We start from the raw sequence: 9,736 nt of genomic DNA, 5'->3' as shown, positions 1-9,736 counted from the left end.
CACACATACACACACAACCATTTACCACTCAATCGTACAGAAATGTCATTGTCTCTGTGCTTCAGAGTAGAACATCAAGACCCAGAGAAGTGCTCCGGTAGGTAACTGGCAAGTAAATCCAGTAGTCGGACTCCGAAGTCCACCCTGTAAGCACAATACGACACTATGACATCAGATCGTCGTGTTAGTTTCATAATACACATGAGCATATGGGGATACTGAGGCCTGGAGTGGTCCAGAGACAACCTCACACAGCTTTTAAGGGCTCAGATCAGAACAGAATCCTCTCTTGACTTCCAGTCCAAGCTTCCTCCTTGCTCTACCATAATTAGTCTTCCTCGGGTACCTCTCTATAAACTAGCTCTGCCCAACAGAATTTTCTACAGTGACAAGAACATACGAGACTTGTGTTGTCCAATGTAAGTAGCCTCTCGCCACGTGTGACCACTGAGCATTTTCAATGTGGCTAATGTGTCTAAAGAAGTGAATTTAATTTAATTTAACCTAATTCAAATTGAAATAGCTAGGGACTGTCATATGGGAAACACTGTGAGAGAGGCCACGAAAGGTCTCTCATTTTCACCTTTCACAATTACTTTGCAAACCAAATTCACTTCCAGGCTCTGCTTCCGAGCTCATTTAACAGCTCATCAGCCCAGCTCAAGCTCTATTGAAATAAAAGGCCACCGAGGGCTTTATACAAGCACGAGCTCTGTGATCTCACTGGGTATTTGTCTGGGAAAATCACCACAGCAGGCTCGGCCATAAACTGGAATGTGTGACTCACAAAATGGAGTAAAGGCAAGGAAAATATTTGCTGAAGAAAAGCCATTACCCGTTCCCTTGCACTCTGAAGACGTAGCTTGTTTCCAAGAGCTGGAAAAGGTTTCAAGATAAGCGGAGTGTGGGGGCGCCCGGGTGGCTCAGCGGGTTAAAGCCTCTGTCTTCGGCTCAGGTCATGATCCCAGGGTCCTGGGATTGAGCCCCACATCGGGCTCTCTGTGAAGCAGGGAGCCTGCTTCCCTTCCTCTCTCTCTGCCTGCCTCTCTGTCTACTTGTGATCTCTGTCTGTCAAATAAATAAAATAAAATCTTAAAAGAAAACTATAATTTAAAGAAAAAAAAAAAAAAAGATAAGCGGAGTGTGAACTCGCTGACCAGGAGCCTGTCACCCAGCCTGGGCCTGCCTGGAACACCGCCCCAAACTGTGAAATTGAAGGCATTATGGCCCCAGGCCCTTCCCCAGGGTGCCAACCGCCTTGGGTCTTCATGACTTCCTTAGTCTTCCACCATCTTCTTCCCGAGCTGCGAAGGCGCAGGCCAGAGACAAAGGTGAACAAACTTACCGGAGAGTCACATGCTTAATCCAATTTAAATCCAAGAATAAAATCCAAAATTTTGGCTTCCTGCTTCTAAGACTGAATTCTGGAATGCACTGCTTTCCATTAAGGAAAAGAGGCCAATTCCTTGCAGTTTCTCTGTAGTTCAAAGAGCAAAGTAATGCTGAATCAACAGATTTCACTGTTGTCACTGTTGAAACCTGGTTTCACACAGAACGCCTTCTTAGCATCCAAAATCCAACTGCAGAGACCGACCATAGCCCCCCAGATCGCCTGACCCCCATTACTTGTGTTCCTTATGATGGATGTTTATACGGAGTTTAGATGAGCAATTAAATAAGAAGCCTCCAAAGCAATCCCTTTGATAGACACAACTGGAAGGAGGTCAGTACTCTTTCATACTTGAAAGAAAATTTAATTAGAACGATCATCTAAATGGGGAAGCCAATAATGTGAAAGCGAAAGAGAAGACTGAAGACAGATGATCAAAGAAAGAATTCTGCTTTAACAGTGGAACGAGGGAGCACTTTAAGACACGGTCGCTTCCCCTCACGTGTGCCCCTGACACAGCCATGGCTTTCCATGCTTGGTCCTGCTTGGGTTGTTTAAAAATGGCTCCCCACGTGGTTACTGTAAGAGGACGACGGAAACTTCCTACTTTCATCTATTTATTTTGATTCTACATCTTGGCCTGAAGAAAACTCCATATGGGGTCGGCAAAATTACTGACTCCATCCATCCTATTCCGTTAGTGTGAGGGAAAATATACTATCTTAGTTCCTTTTTTTTTAGATGAAAGATATTAAATATTTATAATCCAAAGTTGAAGCGCTAAAAGCTATATGCTAATACGAGGGAGACGCTAAATATTCCCAGGACAGGCCAGTCCTTCTGTTCTCTCTAGACCACCACACCTGATCTTGAGGCAGCGTTGTCTCAATGTTGCATGTAACTTCAAAATAGCATAATTTTATGTTACAAAATGTGTTCTTCCTCTATTTACACCGGCCAAAATGTGAAATGAAGGCGGGGGTAAGCCAACACTCTAATGTACTGCTCAAATGGTAACAAACATTTCAGTATATTCTTGTTCTATTTTTCGTTTACAGTCTTAACACTGGAGCATTTCACAAAACAAGAAAATTTCTATTCAAAATGTGTTAACCCTTCCAAGCACTCAAAAAGCTCTTCCTTTTCTCCACCCTGGATGTAATGGTGATAACATCAGCTACGCAGATTTTTTAATTTTATATTGATAATGTTAATGCAATGTTAATGCAAGTGTGTCATTATTCTGAAAGAAAAATCAAATTATTGCCACATTTGAGGTTTTTAAAAATCTGATAGTTTACAGGATATGTTCTTCACCAATTTTACTCCTCTTTTCAATATATATGGCAGACGCTACTTCCTGTTTCCCCAGCATCTATTGCCCTCCTCTTCTACAGTAACAGTATTTTTAGCTGGCTGCCAGCAAAAGAATACCTTTCCCAGAATCACTTACAGTTAGGTGTGGTCATATGACCCAAGTTCCAGGCACTGAGATATGAACAGAAGGAACACATGCAACTTCCACAGAATGGCCTTAGAAAGTCTGTGCCACCTTTTGTTCCTCCTATTAGCAGGAATCTGAAGGTATGGCAGGAGCTGCGGCAGCCATCTTGGACCAAGAAAAGGAAGCTAAGTCTTAAGTAAGACAGAACAGACAGAGAGGGCCTGGACCTCTGAATCCTTTTTGGAGGAGAGCCACCATACCAGCTGGCACTTTAACAACAGAAGGATGAAAACTGGCATGCAGAAGTTATTATTCACATTCGGGGGGGGGGTCATTATAGTAGAGAAACCTATATCCCAGCTAATCACTATAACAAAGTAATGAAATTATGTTTTACTCCATTAAAAAAAATAATTACAAAAGTATACAAAGAACTGTTCTTCCAAATCATCTGGCATCTGACGGTGTTCTCCAAGTATCTTCAGAGAGGATCAGAGATTTACAGTATTTTTATGGGGTCCCGAAAATGGCAGTCCTCTGAACAGTCACTCACCCTACCAACTATAAATCGTCCAATAGACTTACCACTTTTCAAAACCTAACCCATCATCAAAAGTGCTTCACCACTGAGATCACTAGAACAAATGAGCAACAGGCTTCCCTATTCCCTCTCCTGCACTGGCAGAAGAAAATAAGTAGGAGAAATGGCATTCTCCATATCCACCCCCCACCCCACCCCACCCCACCCGAGTGTCCCCTGTGCCTATAAGCTCCAACAGCCACCAGACAAAATCCACTATACCAGTAACTGACATGGACTGTGGCACCTGTGTCTAGCAGAGGTCAGGAAGACCGAGGTGGAGCTAGAGAGCTTCGGTTCAAATACTGGTCTTGCTACTTGCTGGCTCTGGGACCTCAGGGGTGCACTCTGTGAGACTGGCAGGAATTACACCCATTGATGGAGGTAAAGCACTTAGAATGGTGCCTCCACCCAGCAAGGAGTGCGTGCCTCCACCCAGCAAGGAGCTCTCCTACGTGTGTAAGTTGTACGCGAGCAAAGTAGGAGCAAAGTCGGCCAACCCAACGTGTGCCTGTTTGACATCCTGTCCCTCTTCAACATCCTATCCCAGGCTGCTTATTTTTAACAAACTGTAAACCCTGGAGAGGCTCTGAAAAGCAAGAATTTGCCCTTTTGTAAGGGACATTTACATGTATTAGGGAAATCTCCATCTGTAAGAGTGTCTCCCTCGGTGCTGGGGGCGGGGCGGTGGGGGGGGACCCTCAATTTCTAAAGACTTAGGCTTGGCGAAGATCAGGACCGAAATCTGCATAACAACCCTACCCCTTAGCGGTGCTTTTCTTGGGGACCTCCCATGACCGGTGCCCCACCCACAAATCTTTTGCCTTGGGCCAAAGATGGTCTTTAAGGTGGTGGCCTCAGCCATTCTGGGGAGTTATTCAGTTTTCCTGGGTCTCTCTTTTGTATACGGGAGGTGTACAGGACATTAAACTTTTGTTTGATTTTCTCCTGTTGATCTGCTTCGTGTCAATTTAATTGTTAAAGCGGCCGGAGGAACCTCCAAGGGGAGAGAATTTTTCCTCCCCCAAAAGTGTGTATGTGTATCATATAAGTGTTATGCATGTGTGTATATATCACATACGGTTATATGTATACAACAGAAATGTAGGTTATACGTACAACAGATACGCGTGCATGTCTGTCTGCACACACCTCCGTTATATAAAACATACCCATTTATAGATCTATAATGGGGATGTACGTATATATGTACTGGGGGGGGCCTCCATTTCTCGACTATACATACATATATTCAGACTTCTGAGAAAACCAAGTTGACCCATAAAAATAAAGTGTCCCTCTGTCCCAAGTTCAAAACCTTGTCAAAGCTTATTCTCCTGCATTTGTAATAATATACCTCATGATTAAGTCCATCTGCCACTTACACGTCCCCTAAGGCGCTCTGAAAGGCCCAGCAGGATTTTCAGCTGCTCTGGCACAAACCCAAGGGGCGGATGTGACAAGCGGGGACAGAGCAGGAAGGGCACGGCACCCAAGGCAGCAGTCTCTGGACCAGCCTCATGGGGCTCGGAACTATCATTTTATCTTCTTACTGACCAAGGGAGCTTTTTTGAGCCAGCTAAGAAGGATGGTAACATAGAAATACACTCTGCTAATGAAAGATTTCCAGAAGAGCAGAAATGGATAAAAGAGCAGCTCACACCACACCCCAAGTTCTTGGATTGGCTGTAAAAGAGGGGCAGCGCTGTCACTGTCTTTGTCTCCAAAACGGGACATATTTCCATCACCAGTGTGGATACAGAATGCAATCTGTACGTGCATGGGGGCGACACAAATTGTTATTCCCATAACTTATGCAGCATCTGAAATGTTCTGGAAGCCTCAATCATGTGCAAAATAGTCAAGCATAAAAAGACTGAGTGGGGGGGCGCCTGGGTGGCTCAGTGGGTTAAGCCGCTGCCTTCGGCTCAGGTCATGATCTCAGGGTCCTGGGATCAAGTCCCACATCAGGCTCTCTGCTCAGCAAGAAGCCTGCTTCCCTCTCTCTCTCTCTCTCTGCCTTCCTCTCCGTCTACTTGTGATCTCTCTCTGTCAAATAAATAAATAAATAAAATCTTTAAAAAAAAAAAAAACTCTGAAAAAAGACTGAGTGGGGGGGCGCCTGGGTGGCTCAGTGGGTTAAGCCGCTGCCTTCGGCTCAGGTCATGATCCCAGGTCCTGGGTTCAAGCCCCGAGTCGGGCTTTCTGCTCAGCGGGGGGCCTGCTTCCTCCTCTCTCTCTGCCTGCCTCTCTGCTTGTGATTTCTCTCTGTCAAATAAATAAATAAATAAATCTTTAAAAAAAAAAAAAAAAAAAGGACTGAGTGGCCAACAGATGCTCCAGAGCCGACTCCACAAAGAAGGAAACAAAGCCCTTGGGCACCCACTCCAGGCTACTGCACAGAAAGGAAGGTCGAGTAGGGCACTGCTTCAATTTGTTTACAAAGAACATGTATTCATGTATTAGCTTGTGGGGAGGCGGAGGCGGGTATGTGTGTGCTTTAAGGGGGTTCCACCTTCAAAAAATAAATAAATTCGGGGGCAGACTGGCTATAAGGGACCTCCAGGACAGCAGAGGAGAGATGGAAGGACATTGAAATATTCAAGCCCAGTGTTGGGGGGAGGGAGGCTGCGAAGCCAAGCTCCTCCATCTTGTGCTCAAGTACGACTTCTCCCCAGGTTCCTCAGGGATCTAGAAACGGTCCATTAAGGTTGCTTCACTCATTTAAACGTGGCAAGGACACAAACATGCTATGGGTAAACATCCCCATTTAAAATGAGAGACATTTAAAAGAACTTCCATGCTTCACAGTAAGAACCTCTGGCATTTCTCAAAACAACTATGTGATCGAGTCATATGCTGAAATGCCAGTTACATGAGGAGTGACTCACCGGACCTGAGAAAATTATGTGTAGGGATTTTTATGGCAACACAACTGTACTTAATTCGAAATCGCGTAAGCAACAGCCTGCCATTTTAAGTACAAAGTTACCATGGCAACAGTAACATACACCTTATCTCCTGCACCCTAAAGATAAGTATTCATAGGTAATACAATCGGGGAAATAAGGCTTTCCACTGCAGACTCAGCTGGGAGAGAGACTAGAATTCGCCATGCGTTCGGGCAACATCTTCATGTTGGGGTTCCTACGATGGGGTCGCCAAGCTCCTAAGGAAAGAAGTACCCCATAATGAGGTCGTTACACTACGTTACAATAGCTACTGGCATCATCTGTGGCTTATTCTGTGACCTAACCTGGGGTCTGGATCAGTTTTATTACCAACCATGTCTATTTCCCTAATGACCTTGAATTATGAACAGTAATTTGCAACATTCCGAAAATGTCCTTTTGCAAAGGGTCTGATCCTCCCCCGCTGGCCATGTTCCAGCACGATGTTCGCTCATGAAAGTAACCACACTCAGCTATCACTGAATCTGAAACTTGTTAATACCATCCTTAAAATACCCAACGACTGGGGCCAAGGAGAGAAACAGCACCTGTGAGGTCACGTAGGTCGTAGACATGCAGACCAGCATCGGTACTATTCGATCGCTAGAAGAAAAGGCCTTTGTGAACACATTTCTGTTGTTCTGCTTTTCATCCCTGTCGGAATGTCGCTGCTCACAGGTGTAGCTGACCCACCAGTCTGGGGGCTCTTCTTCAAGGCCAAGGACTCTCTCGCGCACCATCGTGGTTCTCCTACACACCACTGCACTTGGGCAGGGAGTGCGCACCATGAAAACCCAGAAGCAGGCTGGGGAAGTGAGCCTCCGAGGAAATCAACGAGGGGAGCAGATGACCTTCAGGGGGGACAAAGCTTTTTCTCCACTCCCTTTACTTACTTCCTTGGAGAAGCACCAACACGCTCTTCAGTCTCACGGAGGGGTCAAGAAGCCAAACCTTTTCATCACAGAGATTTCAAATACCAGTATGGCCAGGACAGCAGATACACACACCCCCCACCCCGAGGATGGGGGCAAACAGGCCAAAGGTGGGGGCGGTGGGCCACCGAGCATTTTCTTGCCCGGCAATCAGCCAGCTCTAGGATTTCCATGTGGTAAGACTTTTGTGAAGAAACACCTGTTTTCAAATATAACGATAAGCACCGTAATACACAGGGTTCTGATTACTTGCTGTTTCCTAAGAGGATGAACTCTCAATTCTAGGAAACCAAGATGGGTCTCACCATTCTTAATGTCATCCTCAAAGAGCAATTTATTCAGTTCAAGGAATGTTCGCGAATGCTTAGCAGCTTTATAGAAATAACACAAAAGAGTAAGACTTTCTAATAAACTGTGTAAAAGCCTCAGTATTTGAAATTATATTGGCTTTTTCTCACAAAGATGTTAAAGATGCACCAACCGAACATTCATAAGAAGAGAGATATAAATATGTTTAGGAATAATGAAAGGGCATGGACATAAAAACGTGACACTTATCTAGAAAGGCTGTTTTTACCAAGTTCAACTAGAAATAAGGAGGAAAAACTTTTCCTGCAAAGATTCACAACAGGTACTTTTAACTGCCAATATCAAGCCACTAAGAAGCACTTAATACGTTTAAGCAAACACACACAACGAACGTGACTGGGCACAGCTTCCCCCACGTCACTGGTACTTAACCACTGCCCACACAGGGGTACTGCACACCTGAAGAGAATGTAGCACACACAAACCCACGTTTCCCGAGCAGATGAATTGGGGCGGGATTCTCTGCTTTACAAGGGAGCGGTCAAAGGGCAGTATTCTTTAGGTAAGTGTCTGTGAGGGAAACCCCAGGTTTGGGGACAGAGAAACCTAAAGCCAGATTCCTCTGAACACTGTTCAGAAGGAACCCAGAGCCACCATCTGCGACGCTTCAGGAAAAAAAAAAAAGAAACAAACTAGGAAGGAAGGAAGCAAAGGAAGAAAAAGGAAAGGAAAGGAAAGGAAGAAGGAAAAAGAAATGAATGGGGATTTCTTTTGTCTCCCTACAGAGCCAGGCAGGAAATGGCCCTTGGGAGGAAATATTTCCTTCTTAGAATAAAAAGGTTAACCTTGGGGCGCCTGGGTGGCTCAGTGGGTTAAGCCTCTGCCTTGGGCTCAGGTCATGGTCTCAGGGTCCTGGGATCGAGACCCGCATCGGGCTCTCTGCTCAGCGGGGAGCCTGCTTCCCTCTCTCTCTCTCTCTCTCTCTCTCTCTGCCTGCCTCTCTGCCTACTTGTACTCTCTCAAATAAATAAAAATCTTAAAAAAAAAAAAAGTTAACCTTACTGCTTAAAATTAAATGGAGAATGCAAAAATAATCAGTTCATGTCAATGTTCTGTGGTCTTTTTTTGTTACAGAAGTACCGGAGAGTTTGTTAGAACGAGGCTGGTAATAACAAAGACTCCTCAGGTAAAAAGAATTTTCTGAATCTAATGATGATCCATTTCATATCAGACACGTAACCATTTGTCTCGTCATTGTGTCATATTGTCACCATGAAGAAAGCCTTGATTGTGGTATGAATTCAGTGGCCATCAACGGAATTAAACTACCAGGTTCACAACAGCACCAACAATGAGTAACTTCCAGGACTAGGTCTGTCCACGTCAGAGAGGCTCGTCCTGAAGGCTCCCCTTCAGAAGGCACCTTCTGAAGCCTGCAACTCCCACGCCTGGGCCCCTTTATTTGGGGTCTACAGTCCCTCGCTCTACCTCAGCCCCAAACCCAAACCTTGCCACAGCCTATTATTTTAAAGGTTTGCAGTGAGTGTCTTTTGGGACTTCAAGAAGTTCAGTCTGCGTCTGTGTCCCCACCTTGGCACTCATCACACTGGGCTCTAGGTAGAATGTCTAGCACCATCTCTGGCCTCCACCCCTGGGGGACAGTAACCAAAAATGGCTCCGGACATTGCAAGTTGTCCCCGGGGGGGGGGGGGTGGGGGGGCAAAATTGACCCCAGAGCAGAACTATTGGACTAAGTGACAAAGTCTTTGAACACAAAATAACTTGCTGCTTCTTAAAGAAACTGAGGCCTCCACAGCTCACCAGTCCCTGAATGAGGGAGGCTCTGACTTTCCAAATACTACCTATGAGCACTGAAGAAAGAGTCTACCCAGGCAGCAAGTCAAACATCTTCAAGCCACCAGCCAAGCAGTGCTTTCTAATGGACAACCCACTCTATGTCATGGTTACTTTGATCAGAAGTTTGAGTCTTCCTTTTCATGGTATCTCCTGTGTCACGTTACGCAGAAGAAATCAAATGCACTCAAAAAGCAGGAATACCCCCATTTGTGTTCAAATCTCTAAATGATCAAATAAGAGGACAAAAAAACCCTTAATTTCACATCCAAATTT

Source organism: Lutra lutra, chromosome X, assembly GCF_902655055.1.
Source record: "Lutra lutra chromosome X, mLutLut1.2, whole genome shotgun sequence".
Classification (NCBI taxonomy): domain Eukaryota; kingdom Metazoa; phylum Chordata; class Mammalia; order Carnivora; family Mustelidae; genus Lutra; species Lutra lutra.
This window is presented reverse-complemented; position numbering follows the sequence as displayed.